General features: G+C 38.0%; 1 pseudogene; it reads right to left on the bottom strand.

Annotated features, from left to right (window-relative positions):
- Positions 1-10,037: 10,037 nt before the first annotated feature.
- On the bottom strand, positions 10,038-11,253 carry LOC129633378 (probable inactive 1-aminocyclopropane-1-carboxylate synthase-like protein 2; annotated as a pseudogene).
- Positions 11,254-13,161: the final 1,908 nt, after the last annotated feature.

Here is a 13,161-nt window from a genome sequence, read left to right on the forward strand (position 1 = left end):
AGGAAGAACTCAAAAAAACAAAGCAAAAAAATCTGGGTCTAGGATACAAGACCATTGCTTTCCTCTGCCATAAAATGACAAAGAAAGAACACCTTAGAAAACATTTCTATCCAGGCAATTCCATGAATTAATGTTGATGGGACTCCAGGATATTCTTGGACCCTAAGCCTCCTGAGCCCAGTGCAGTGATTATTCTACTAAATCATATTATTACTGTCTTAGATTTAATGAAGGTAATTCAACTTGACATATGTCTTCCTAAACCATCTATATGTCTTCTTTGACAATACCATGGTATAATAATTTAATAGTAATTTAATAAATTGTATGCCTAATGCCTGAATTAATTTCATTCATCTATTAAACATTACGTCAATTATTTTCAAGTACCTGCCAGCGCCTGAAGTGAAAGTGAAAGTAGCTCAGTCGTGTCTTGATTCTTTGCGACCCCAAGGACTATACAGTCCATGGAATTCTCTAGGCCAGAATACTGGAGTGGGTAGCCTTTCCCTTCTCCAGGGGATCTTCCCAACCCAGGGATCAAACCCAGGTCTCTCTCATTGCAGGCGAATTCTTTACCAGCTGAGCCACAAGGGAAGCCTTGGAGTGGATGGCCCATCCCTTCTCCAAGGGATCTTCCAAACCCAGGAATCAAACCGAGGTCTCCTGTGTTGCAGGCAGATTCCTTACCAACTGAGCTTACCAGCGCATAGAACATTAAAAAAATAAGCTAGGAAAAACTCTTGAAAATGTCAAGATCTCTGCACTTAGAGAATTTATAATTTTTGTATGAATGGATAGAAATTATTCTCTCCCTCTGATTGAAGAAACAGAAACACAGGTGGGCTAAATGATTAGCCAGGGTCACACAAGGAGAATGAAGCAAATGTTAAGCTGGAAATCAGTGTTCCTGGCTACAATCACATGTTCTCATCACCATATGCAATTCAATTCAGTTCAGTTCAGTTCAGTTGCTCAGTCGTGTTTGACTCTTTGCGACCCCATAAATCGCTGAACGCCAGGCCTCCCTGTCTATCACCAACTCCCAGAGTTCACTGAGACTCACGTCCATCGAGTCAGTGATACCATCCAGCCATCTCATCCTCTGTCGTCCCCTTCTCCTCCTGCCCCTAATCCCTCCCAGCATCAGAGTCTTTTCCAATGAGTCAGCTCTTCACATGAGGTGGCCAAAGTACTGGAGTTCCAGCTTTAGCATCATTCTTTTAGTCTTCCTTAATACTATACATTTTTTTTTGTAGCTTCCCTCCACCACTATCATATGTAGTACAAAATAAAATAATATAACAATATTCAACTCTAGAACAAAATTTTCACATATGCTGAAATTAACACTGCCTCAAAACAATACAGTTCTGAATTAATACTAATTCTAATTAATACAGTTCTTAATTAATACAGAACTGAAACAAAAAAAATAGTGATGTGAAAAAAACATGTGATCATAACTAAATTCTTTAATTGATATATGTATGTGCTTTTAAGATTAAAAAAGAACACGGTGAGTGGGAATAGGGGGAATTGGATAAAGATAGTCAAAAGGTACCCACTTCCAATTATAGGATAAATAAGTACTAGGAATGAAATATACAACATGATAAATATAATTAATGCTATTTACATTATATATGAAAGTTGTTTAGAGAGTAAATCCTGAGTCCTTATGAGAAGGAAAAAATGTTTTTATTTTGTATCTACTTGAGATGATAGATGTTCATGAAACAGTGTGGTAATCATTTCACTATACATCTAACAAAGTATTATGCTGTGCACTTGAAACTTATACAGTTCTTAAACTTATACAGTATGTAAATTATATCTCAGTAAAACTGCAAGAAAAAAAAGAGAGAGAGAGAACACTTTTTAGTCCAATCCCACCATCTAATACCTATTTGTCCTAAATCATTCCCAGGAAAAATGACTTAAACTCTGACTGATTCTAGTGATGAATTTGGAAATTCTGCTTTTTTTTTTAATTTTCATTTGTCTCTTCTGTTTTTGACAGTTTTCTAAACCATTTTGTGAACCCAGTGCTCTAAGAGTGCTAGTTGTCTGGATTTTAAGAGCTTTCGCAAAATCCTTATATCTGTGAAGTGCTATTATCTAAAGCAAACTCTTTAAATAAAACATAGTTTAATTTGTGGAGAAGAGAAAATGTAACTTTATACTTAAAGATTATCCCAACATTTTAAAACATGGAAATAATTTATCTTAACATTTTATCTACATATTACCGTTTCTAGGTATTGAAAACCACCGCAATTGTCAAAGTGATCCTGTTTATTTTTTTTCCATATAGCTTTCATATGAAATTATAAGACTGTCTACTATTAAATAATCATTCTTGATCAGGGAATATTTGCTAAAACAATAAGTTATGCTCTAGCAGCAATGTGGGTACTTTATGGACTTAATCAAAAAACAGAACTCGCAAAGTAAGTGCGTGCCGGCGTGCTTAGTAGCTACTGTTGTGTCAGACTCTGTGACTCTATAGACTGTAGCCGGTCAGGCTCCTCTGTCCATGAGGATTCTCCAGGCAAGAATACTGAAGTGGGTTGCCATTTCCTCCTCCAGGGGATCTTCCTAACCAAGGGATCAAACCTGTATCTCCTGAAGCTCCTGATTTGCAGGCAGGTTCTTTACTGCTGAGCCACCGTGGAAGCCCCTTGCAAATTACACCTATCATAAAATGGCATCAAATTTTTTTTCAATATGTTATAGTTGCTTATGAAATTAAAAAAAAAGCACCACTGAATTATTTGGTGTGAGATGTATTCTACAATACCCTTAGATTAAAAAACCACATCCACCCAGTAATAATTAGGTGAAAATCCAGTTATATTGATTTATTTTCTACATCTTCACCCGTTTTTACAAACTCTTATCTACAACAAATGCATTTTCATTTCTTTTCCTTCATGACATTATATCTTAAAGTTCTATTCAAAATGCAAACACTCCTGGTACTTGAGAATTGAAACAATATTAATTTGAAAACAAAAGTTTTCCATTTAGTTCTAAGTTGCCCTTTAGCCATTACTCTACCATCATTTTATGTGTGATTTTTTAAAAAAAGAATACAAGAAAAGAAAGCAAAAAATTCAGTGTGTTTGTGAGACATTTTTGCCTATTTTTGTCAATGTTTCATTGGAAACATTGCTTTCTATAGACTTTATTTCAGTGAAAACCACCTTTATTGGATGCTTTAGATTTTGGGGCTGTGAAGTTTGTGCAGGTAGACAAAGGTCCATTTCTTTCTTTTTTTTTTTTTAATTTAATTTAATTTTTTTAATTTATTTTTATTTTTAAACTTTACAAAATTGTATTAGTTTTGCCAAATATCAAAATGAATCCGCCACAGGTATACATGTACTCCCCATCCTGAACCCTCCTCCTTCCTCCCTCCCCATACCATCCCTCTGGGTCGTCCCAGCGCACTAGCCCCAAGCATCCAGTATCATGCATCGAACCTGGACTGGCAACTCGTTTCATACATGATATTATACATGTTTCAATGCCATTCTCCCAAATCTTCCCACCCTCTCCCTCTCCCACAGAGTCCAAAAGACTGTTCTATACATCAGTGTCTCTTTTGCTGTCTCGTACACAGGGTTATTGTTACCATATAGCTAATAAAATAAATAATAAGATATTGTCACTACTTACCCCTATGGCTTTGAGGCATCATTCATACCAAAATCCAGTTCAGTCACTTAAAGTGACAATACACTCCCTCTCATCTTTTCTATTTTCCTCCCCATTCTTACATTTTACTCTCTTTCAAGAAAGCCATCTATGACTTTAATTCAGCTAATTCAAGATTCTGCATTAAATGCTCCACTTAGAATGAAGTTTCCACAAACTTATATGTTTCCAGGAGCTTTGAGCCTTCAAGGCAACCACTGTAGCATGTACTTGTTAGAAAGATAAGTAACCATAAAATGTTCTTTTAAAACCATCCAAAAGCTTGATTTTGATTCTCAGAGAGTATCTAGGAGTAAATGGCATACACAAAAAGAGATTCTACAAACTAGGATGAACAAACTCCACATGTATACGTATTTCCCCAATTTTAAGATGAGCTTCCATTCTCCTCAAAATGAAAAGGACACAATTTTTATAAATTCTGCACAAATTACTTTGGTATTAGTCTCAGTGGTTCTCAACTCTCTCTCTTTAGGCTCAGCAGAAGCTCTGGTTTCATCCAAAGATTTAATCTCATTGGTTTGGGATACAGTCTGGATGCCAATATTTGTTAAAAGTTCAAAGCATGTATATGAATGTAATATGTATGCCAAGATTAAGAATCAGTGAGATATGGTAAAAATAACTTTATCACAAAGCATTTAATTCAATTTATCTTTAGAAACTCACCCAACCTCAAATACATGTTGTCTATGTCACACCTGGCCAAATATTTGCTATTGAAAAATTGATGCTACAACAAATATTAAAGCATCCTTAAATGTATAACATTGCTTGAAAATTATTCCACAGAAGCATTATTTCATAACAATAATTCCTCCATTATTTCAGTGGAAGATAATGAGTTTATCCTGAAACTAGAAATATGATCCTCAGAGAGGTGTGGGAATTAGGTATGCACAAATATGCAAATAAATATTGCAAGGTAATTAAAATAATGATAAAGATTATGTTTATTGATAGCCATGAAATAATGCTAAGTCAAATACAAAAAATACAGATTAAAAAATATTACATTAAAATGGTATTTGTATGTGGATAATATTTTGGTTATATATATTCTATAGGGTTTGATCTTTAAAATTAGTATGCATGCTTTTAACAAAACAACAAAGAAAACATAATTTGAAAGGAAAGAAAAAGGACTAAAAGCAGGAGAAAGAGAAAAAAGAGATAAACTGGGCAAAAAGTTGCTTGTATTACTTTGAGACATCAAAATTTTAGCAGGTCTTGAAAGATGAGTTTATAAAAGCCTTGAGAAAAAATCGATTCCAATTTCCTAAATGTGTTTGTAACAAATTGTACAATTTCCTTGTCAGCAATAGTACTGATAAAATCTTCTGAGATTATTGAAACTCTTAAAAGAAATATCGTTTTAGTTCAGTTCATTTCAGTGCAGTCGCTCAGTTGTGTCCAACTCCTTGTGACTCCATGGACTGCAGCACCCCAGGCCTCCCTGTCCATCACCAACTCCCGAAGCCTACTCAAACCCATGTCCATTGAGTCGGTGATGCCATCCAACCATCTCATCCTCTGTTGTCCCCTTCTCTTCCTGCCCTCAATCCTTCCCAGCATCAGGGTCTTTTCCAATGAGTCAATTCTTCGCATCAAGTGGCCAAAGTATTCGAATTTCAGCTTCAACATCAGTTTTTCCAATCAACATTCAGGACTTATTTCCTTTAGGATGGACTGGTTGGATCTTCTTGCAGTCCAAGGGACTCTCAAGAGTCTTCTCCAACACCACAGTTCAAAAGCATCAATTCTTTGGCGCTCAGCCTTCTTCACAGTCCAACTCTCACATCCATACATGACTACGGCAAAAACTATAGCCTTGACTAGATGGACCTTTGTTGGCAAAGTAATATCTCTGCTTTTTAATATGCTGTCTAGGTTGCCCATAACTTTTCTTCCAAGGAGTAAGCATCTTTTTATTTCATGGCTACAATCACCATCTGCAGTGAATTTGGAGCCTAAGAAAATAAAGCCTGCCACTGTTTCCACTGTTTCTCCATCTATTTGCCATGAAGTGATGGGACTGGATGCCATGATCTTTGTTTTCTGTATTTTGAGCTTTAAGCCAACTTTTTTACTCTCCTCTTTCACTTTCAAGAGGCTCTTTAGTTCTTCTTCACTTTCTGCCATAAGGGTGGTGTCATCTGCATATCTGAGGTTATTGATGTTTCTCCCAGCTATCTTGATTCCAGCTTGTGCTTCTTCCAGCCCAGGGTTTCTCATGATGTACTCTGCATATAAGTTAAATAAGCAGGGTGACAATACACAGTCTTGATGTACTCCTTTCCCAATTTGGAACCAGTCTGTTGTTCCATGTCCAATTCTAAATGTTGTTTCCTGACCTGCATACAGGTTTCTCAAGAGGCAGGTCAGGTGGTCTGGTATTCCCATCTGTTTCGGAATTTTTCACAGTTTATTGTGATCCACACAGTCAAAAGCTTTGGCGTAGTCATACCTACAATTTTATAGTTTCATTATTTACAATTGGAGATTCATAAGTGATGGATTAGTTTACACTGTTTAGGTTTCCAAATGAAAAGTGACTAAAACGTATTTTTTATTTAAGGGGGACTTCCCTGATGGCTCAGCAGTAAAGAATCCACCTGCCAACGCAGGAGACATGGGTTTGATCCCTAGATTGGGAAGATCCCCTAGAGAAGGAAATGGCAACCCACTCCAGTATCCTTGCCTGGAGTGTTCCACATGGGATCTCAAAGAGTTGTGAGAATTTACCACACTTGGAAAAAACCTAGACCATTCTTCTATGACATTTTCTCATTCATATAAGTATTTACTTAATATCAGATAACTATATAGAAATAAATTATAATGTATGTTTCTATCACTTCCCTATTTTATTCTTCAGATGAGAGGATGCAACTTAGAGAGCTTTTTTCTTCCAAAATTGTAAACATATGGTTCTTTCCTCAAATAACCTTTATATCATATTTTTATATCTATAAGGCTCCACACTAGATATAAATGGGATAAAAGGTGCTATCTTCAAGTCTCTAGGAACCTGGAATGCACCATAGAAACCACAAAACACACACACGGAAATGTAGTCTAATGTGCAGATACAACTTCATACGTGGAACTGACAAGCAGGATTTCGGAACTAGACCTTGAAGATCCTGCCAATTTCAATAGTCAGAGGTTGCATAAGGAAAATCATTCTAGTAGCAGATCCATGAGAAGTAATTTGGGGTCTGATGAAGACTGTTGGGCTGATGTGAAGTATTCATGTAAGGGGATTATTAAAGTACAGTTGGAAAAGGTTGAAAAAAATTAGTGGGGAGCCTTGGTTTCTCAGTCAAGGGGTCTGTATTTTGTTCACTGAAATTTGAGGAAATATCAGGTTTGGATAGGGGACTCTAACAACCTGGCCGTTCTGTATCTTTTCTGACTTTATCTCTTACCAGAGTTCCTCTGTTTCAGCCACAGTAGAAAAGTGAAGTCACTCAGTCATGTCCAACTCTGCAACCCTGTAGACTGTAGTCTACCAGGCTCCTCTGTCCATGCGATTCTCCAGGCAAGAAAACTGGAGTGGTTGCCATTTCTGGCTCTCCAAATACATCAAAGTTCTCCTGTCTTAGGGCCTTTGCACTTGCTGTTTAGTGCATCATTACTGCTGTGTTTTCTCCCGGGATCTTAGCAGGATCACTTACTTCACTGTTGTACCTATTCACCAGGCTCCTCAAACAAGGATGGATCAAAAATAGCACTTTTGATACCACCATTCTATACTTGTATGATTTTCTTTGGTTTTCTTCATAACATTCATATTTCCTTCTCAGACAGGACACATACGTTTTGTTGTTGTTTTACTTATCTGTCTCCCCTACTAGAAGGTGGAAAAGAAACTTCATGCAGCGTGAACAGCGCAACTCTCTATCTGTCATGTTTACTTCAGAGCCTGGAATGTAGGTGAAAATAAGGAATGTTCAACATGCATTATTTAGGGAATTAATAACATTTTAACTAAGTAATTAAAGAACTTTAGGAACATTGGTATGAATATGGGAATCTGTGATAATAATCTAGACAAGAGGTAATAATTGACCAAGAATAAGCACATTGGGGATAAGGAGAAAAGAAATGGATGTAAAAGCTTGATTTTCCTCCCTGGACTCACAATCCTTATCTGTAAATCAAGGATTGTTGAACTAAAATTACAAATACAATTTTTCAGTATAGTAAAAAGAATGCCTCCCTCAGGGCCAAATTTTAGGCAGGCTTACTGGCCATTACAAAAGAATCAGGTTCCCTAAATGTGGATTCCCTCTCCTGCAACCCACCGCATTGCACATGCAGACATCCCTTGGTCCTCCTCACTGCCCTGTAGGAAGCAAATTAATACTCTGATTACTGCTATTACTGTGGTTAATAAGTTGCCATTTGTCTGTGATCCAAGCTTCTCATGCCTTCTGTCAACATCCAAGAAATCTATGAGTTTGCAAGTAGGGTAAAACCTCAGGTCCCCCAGGTGGCACAGTGGTAAATAATCTGCCTGTGGATGCAGGAGATGCAAGAGACATGGGTTCAATTCCAGGGTTGGGTAGACCCCCTGGAGAAGTAAATGCCAACCCACTCCAATATTCTTGCAGGGAAAATTTCATGACTAGAGGAACCTAGTGGGCTACAGTCCATGGGGTCATGAAGAGTTGGAGACAACTGAACACAGGCACAAGACAAAACACCATGGTAAAACCTCAGAGTCGTCAACATTCTTGGTAGGTGCAAGATTCATTTTATAGACATCAGTTGTTTCAGTGTACAAATGATTAGAAGATGAATTAATTAACAAGACATTTAAAATAATGTGAAAAGAATAATAGAATGATAAATTTAACAAAATATGTATAAGGTTTTTACACCAAAAACTAGCGAAGCCTTGTTGAGAGAAATTAAAGACCTAAAGAATGGAGGGAGATTCCATACTTGTAGATGTGACAGTGTTTTTCCCCCCTCCACTCTATTATTTGAATCTGTGGAACAGGAGACAGAAACAGTCTATCTCTTCCATGGAATGTATCATCCCTCCCATCTTAGGGACAGCACCCTGATAAGACTGTCTATTAGCTGCTATTTCAGAGGCCCTAAGAAGAGCATGTCTAGTCACAGTAGCTCCCTCATCTTTCTAATGAATTCCCTTTCTCTTTTTATTAGCTGTAGTCAATTTCTAAAGAACACTATCTGGTATTTAAAAAAAAAAATTGAAGAATCAGGATTTGTTGGTACACTTCTTTTTTTTAGTTTTTATTTTTTTTTATAAAAGAGCATTATTACTTAAGAACAAGAACCCCCAAACCTAAACTCAAAAGGGAGGATGAACACAAACCCAAATGACTGACCAAAGCCTCCAGTTGTTTCTAAAAGCCTTATTACCATCTATAAAAAGGTGGTGGTCCCGCCCGACTCATTTTATAGCAGCAGTGTTCACACTAAATCTCAGATATGCAAAAGTTTTGCAGAGACACTCAAGTGGTGTGATTAAAATAGCTGGAAACACCAGAGATGGAAATGAAAGACCCCAGACTTGTCACAAGAGATTCATTTTAAAAGCCTTTTGAAAAAGAAGTAGGAGGAACTTCTGGAATTCTGCCTACACCCTGCCATTCAATCACTCATGGGCAAGGACAGTGTGATCTTGTCAGGATCCTATGGGACAGTGCCTCTAATGCCTGGAATATATTCCATCAGTTAGGGGTCATTTTTTCCCTTCCTTTCTGGCCTGCCCCTGGCAGCATTCATCACATGTAATCTCCCTTAGAATTTTTAAAAGGACAAAAATTCATCTAACTTCCAAAGGTGATTATGAAAAATATCAACAAGAAAAAGAACAGGCCTGGAATTCAAAAGAATATGGAATTTAGAAGACATCAAAGACAAAAATAAACCCAATTAAACAGGGCCCCAAGGAGTTCCCTTTATTCCTGTAGGCTTTCCCATTCCAACCCCATAAAAATGTTTTGCACATGCAATAGCTAGTAAATAATGAAAGGATGCAAAGCTTCCAAAAATGACAGATGCTCAGCTGAAGGAGGTTGATGACTGAGTCACGTGAGCCCCTTCCTGGAGGAGCCCACTCTTTGCTCAGCCGCAGCACCAGTTTAGCTCAGTGCCCCAGTGTTCTAGACCAGAAGCTGATAACAAGCCTCCCTGAGCATGTGATTGGCTGGAGTGACTGACTGGGAGAAAGAGAGCTTACTCACTCCCTCTGCACATCCTCCAGCCACTTCACTATCAAATCCTGCTTCTGCTCCATAGAGGCACCTGATAGAAATGAGGCATGGTGTGTTTTAGCAGATGAGTTTATCCACCATGATTAGGTGGAAAATTCTAGGCACCTTATACTTGTAGATTTCACCATGGGACATCAGCATGCTGTTCAGGAAACAGCAATGGAGGAGCAGCTCTTCCTCACATGCATACAGGTCCAGGATGTGTTCCAAGTTGACTCAGACATAGAGGCCAGAGCCACAGTTGAGAAGGGGGATCTTCAACACCTGCACTTGTTGATAATGCACCTGTGAGAGTTAGTGAGCAGATACACTTTTTCAATTTGTTTCCTGTGCTGGAGCAGCCAACATGGCTTGTCCTGGGTGATGCCAGAAATGCTGCAGAGCTCATGGCTGAGCCCACCTCCTTGTTGTGGGTATACAGAGCATCCAAGCCAAAGCGAGAGATGCTGAAATCCTTATTGGTGCTGACTGATTGATCACAAGGGTGTTGTTAAGGTCAGAAAAACTTTCTATGCCCAGAACGTTTTCATGTTCATCCAACACAGACAGCATGTAAATCTCATCTATGATGACATGTAGGTTGTATCTCTTGGCAAATTCCAAGTATTCCTTCAGTGAGTCCAGGGAGTAGAAGTCATCCAAAGGATTCTGAGAATTAATTATGCTTATTCTCCATAAGCATAGCCTCAAGCAGGGCTTTCTCCAACTTGTAAAAAATGAGCTGGAAAGGAGCATCAGCTCAACCTTCCCACACAGCTGGAAACTGAAGAGGAAACCACCGTAGAAGAGAGTGAGGAGTCAGAAAGGCCTTAATTGGATCACACAAAGCTGTGGCCAGCATCGAAAAGACAGAGCAACAACCATTTAGAAAAACCAAGTTTTCTGGATCAAGGTGGGCACTTGCCTCGCAGTAGTAGGTCAGGAATGGGGTCACTTCTTTCTCAGAGATGATTGCCCTCTCTAATTGGGATATTGCAGCACGATCTCCTCAATGCAGTTCACGTCACTCTGACTTAAGATTTCAGTCATCAGATCAGTACACAGCTTATGCTTATCAGTACCAGGGTTAATGAAGCCCAAAGTATTCTCATCTTCCTGGTATTCATCTCCATGGCAGCTCTTGTCATCCTAGAAGCTGGAGTGGTACAAGGCAGAGATGTCAATCTTATGGTTGGATAGGTCAAGACTGACAAATGAAGCTTCAAAATCTCTCAGTTGATGAACTAGGAGGTTGGGCTACCTGGATGATGGGCTCGTTGCCCAACTCTGACATCACTCCTAGAGTCCTGGAAAGGGCAAAACAGTTTGTTGGAGTTCCAGGCCACCCATGGCCCCAGACTGTAGGAGGTAGACCAGTTGACAGATTAAGTGGTCCAAGAGAGCTTCCTGCTCCTGAACGGCTGGATTGTTCCTTTGCTCTTCCAGTGTCAGGTTCTGTTGCAAGTGCTTGGGTATCAGCTGTATGTTATGCTCTTCAATGATCTACTGTAAATGCACCGTCATCTTCATCAGCTGGCTCTGAATGCTCTGGTTTCTGAGACCCTGGCCCCTCATTGGGCCACAAGGCATGTGGAAAGTGTCTGATCAGTGATTCGTGTTCTGGGTATTTGCATTGGCCTCTGCAGGCTGGCTAGAGGCCTCTTTTTCCATTCATCTTTCTCTGGTCTAAGATCCTCATGCCTGATGAAATTATCCTGGACCATCAGTGCTTAGAGATCTCTCTAACACACTCATCTCACTAAGCTTGCTTCTCCATCTTTTTAATTATAATAATCCTAATTAGTTTGAAGTTGTAGGTATTTCATTGTAGTCTTTTGATTGGCATTTCCCTACTGACTAATGATGTTGAATATTTTCTCATGTGCACATTGGCCATTTGTATGTTTTCTTAGGCTAAAGGTCTATTAAATATCCTTTGCCCACTTTTTAATTGAGTTATCTGTCCTTATAGTATTGGGTTGTCAGTGTTCTTTAAATATTCTGGATACAAATCTCTTATCAGACATATGATTTGCAAATATCTTCTCCCATTCTGTAGGTTGTTTTTTTTTTTTTATTTTCTTGATTATATCATTTGCAGGACAAACTTTTTAATTTTGGCCAAGTCCAATTTAGCTGTTATTTTCTTTTATATCTTTCCTTTTGGTGTGATATCAAAGAAACCACTCTCTAAAATTAATGTCATGAAGGTTTACTCCTATGTTATCTTCTAAGAGTTTTCTAGATGTAGTTCCTATGTTTAAGTCTATGAATATTTTGAGTTCATGTTTGTATATGGTGTGAGGTAGATGCCCCGATTTCACTCTTTCACATGTGAATATTTCATTGTCCCAGTGTCATTTGTTAAAAAGACTGCTCTTTCTTCCAGTGAATTATCTTAGCACATTTGTTCAAAATAAATGTGTCATTAATGTAAGAGTTTACTTCTGGACTCTTAAATCTATTCCATTGATCTCTATATCTATCCTTATGCCAGTACCACACTGTCTTGATTACTGTAGGTTTGTAATAAGTTTTCAAACCAGGAAGTATGAGTACTTTAACTTTGCTCTTCTTCAAGATTATTTTTTGCCATTTTCAGTTCATATCCATTACGTTCAGCTACTGAGAACACATTCTTCCAATTTGCTTGGTTTCAGACTGAAATGCTTCTTTTAAATCCTTCCTCAAATGCCAGACCATTTAGCCCCTTTGTCTGCAAGCATGTTGCCACCTCTCCAAATTTTCACTTATGGTAGTCAACAATGAGTGCAAAGAGTACCTGGAAATCAAGGACAGGATGGAAAATACAGACTTTTAAAAGTAAATGACAGATTTAGGTCACCAGAAAGTCTTTGAATAGGATGTTGTGGGAACATAGTGACTGTCATGGTGAAAAAATTTGATCATAAATTTTAGAATAAATTCCCAAAACAGGTCTCATGTTTTCCTCTTCCTTATGTGGACTGGGAAGACTATATTGACTAAGTTAGTTCATTTTCTCAGATTCCTCCAAGACAAAATAACGCTGTGCCGTTTCTCATGTTCTTATTGCAGACCCTGCCTGTTGGCCTTTTGTAGTTAGTGTTCTTGATATTTTTTATATCTGCTAGAGATTAAGTACTGCATTCCTTAATTATGCTCAAGGGAAAAAAAGTTATCAATTAGAGATGCACATATAAAAAGAGGGTTAAAATAAACA

This window comes from Bubalus kerabau, chromosome 18 (genome assembly GCF_029407905.1).
Source record: "Bubalus kerabau isolate K-KA32 ecotype Philippines breed swamp buffalo chromosome 18, PCC_UOA_SB_1v2, whole genome shotgun sequence".
NCBI lineage: Eukaryota > Metazoa > Chordata > Mammalia > Artiodactyla > Bovidae > Bubalus > Bubalus kerabau.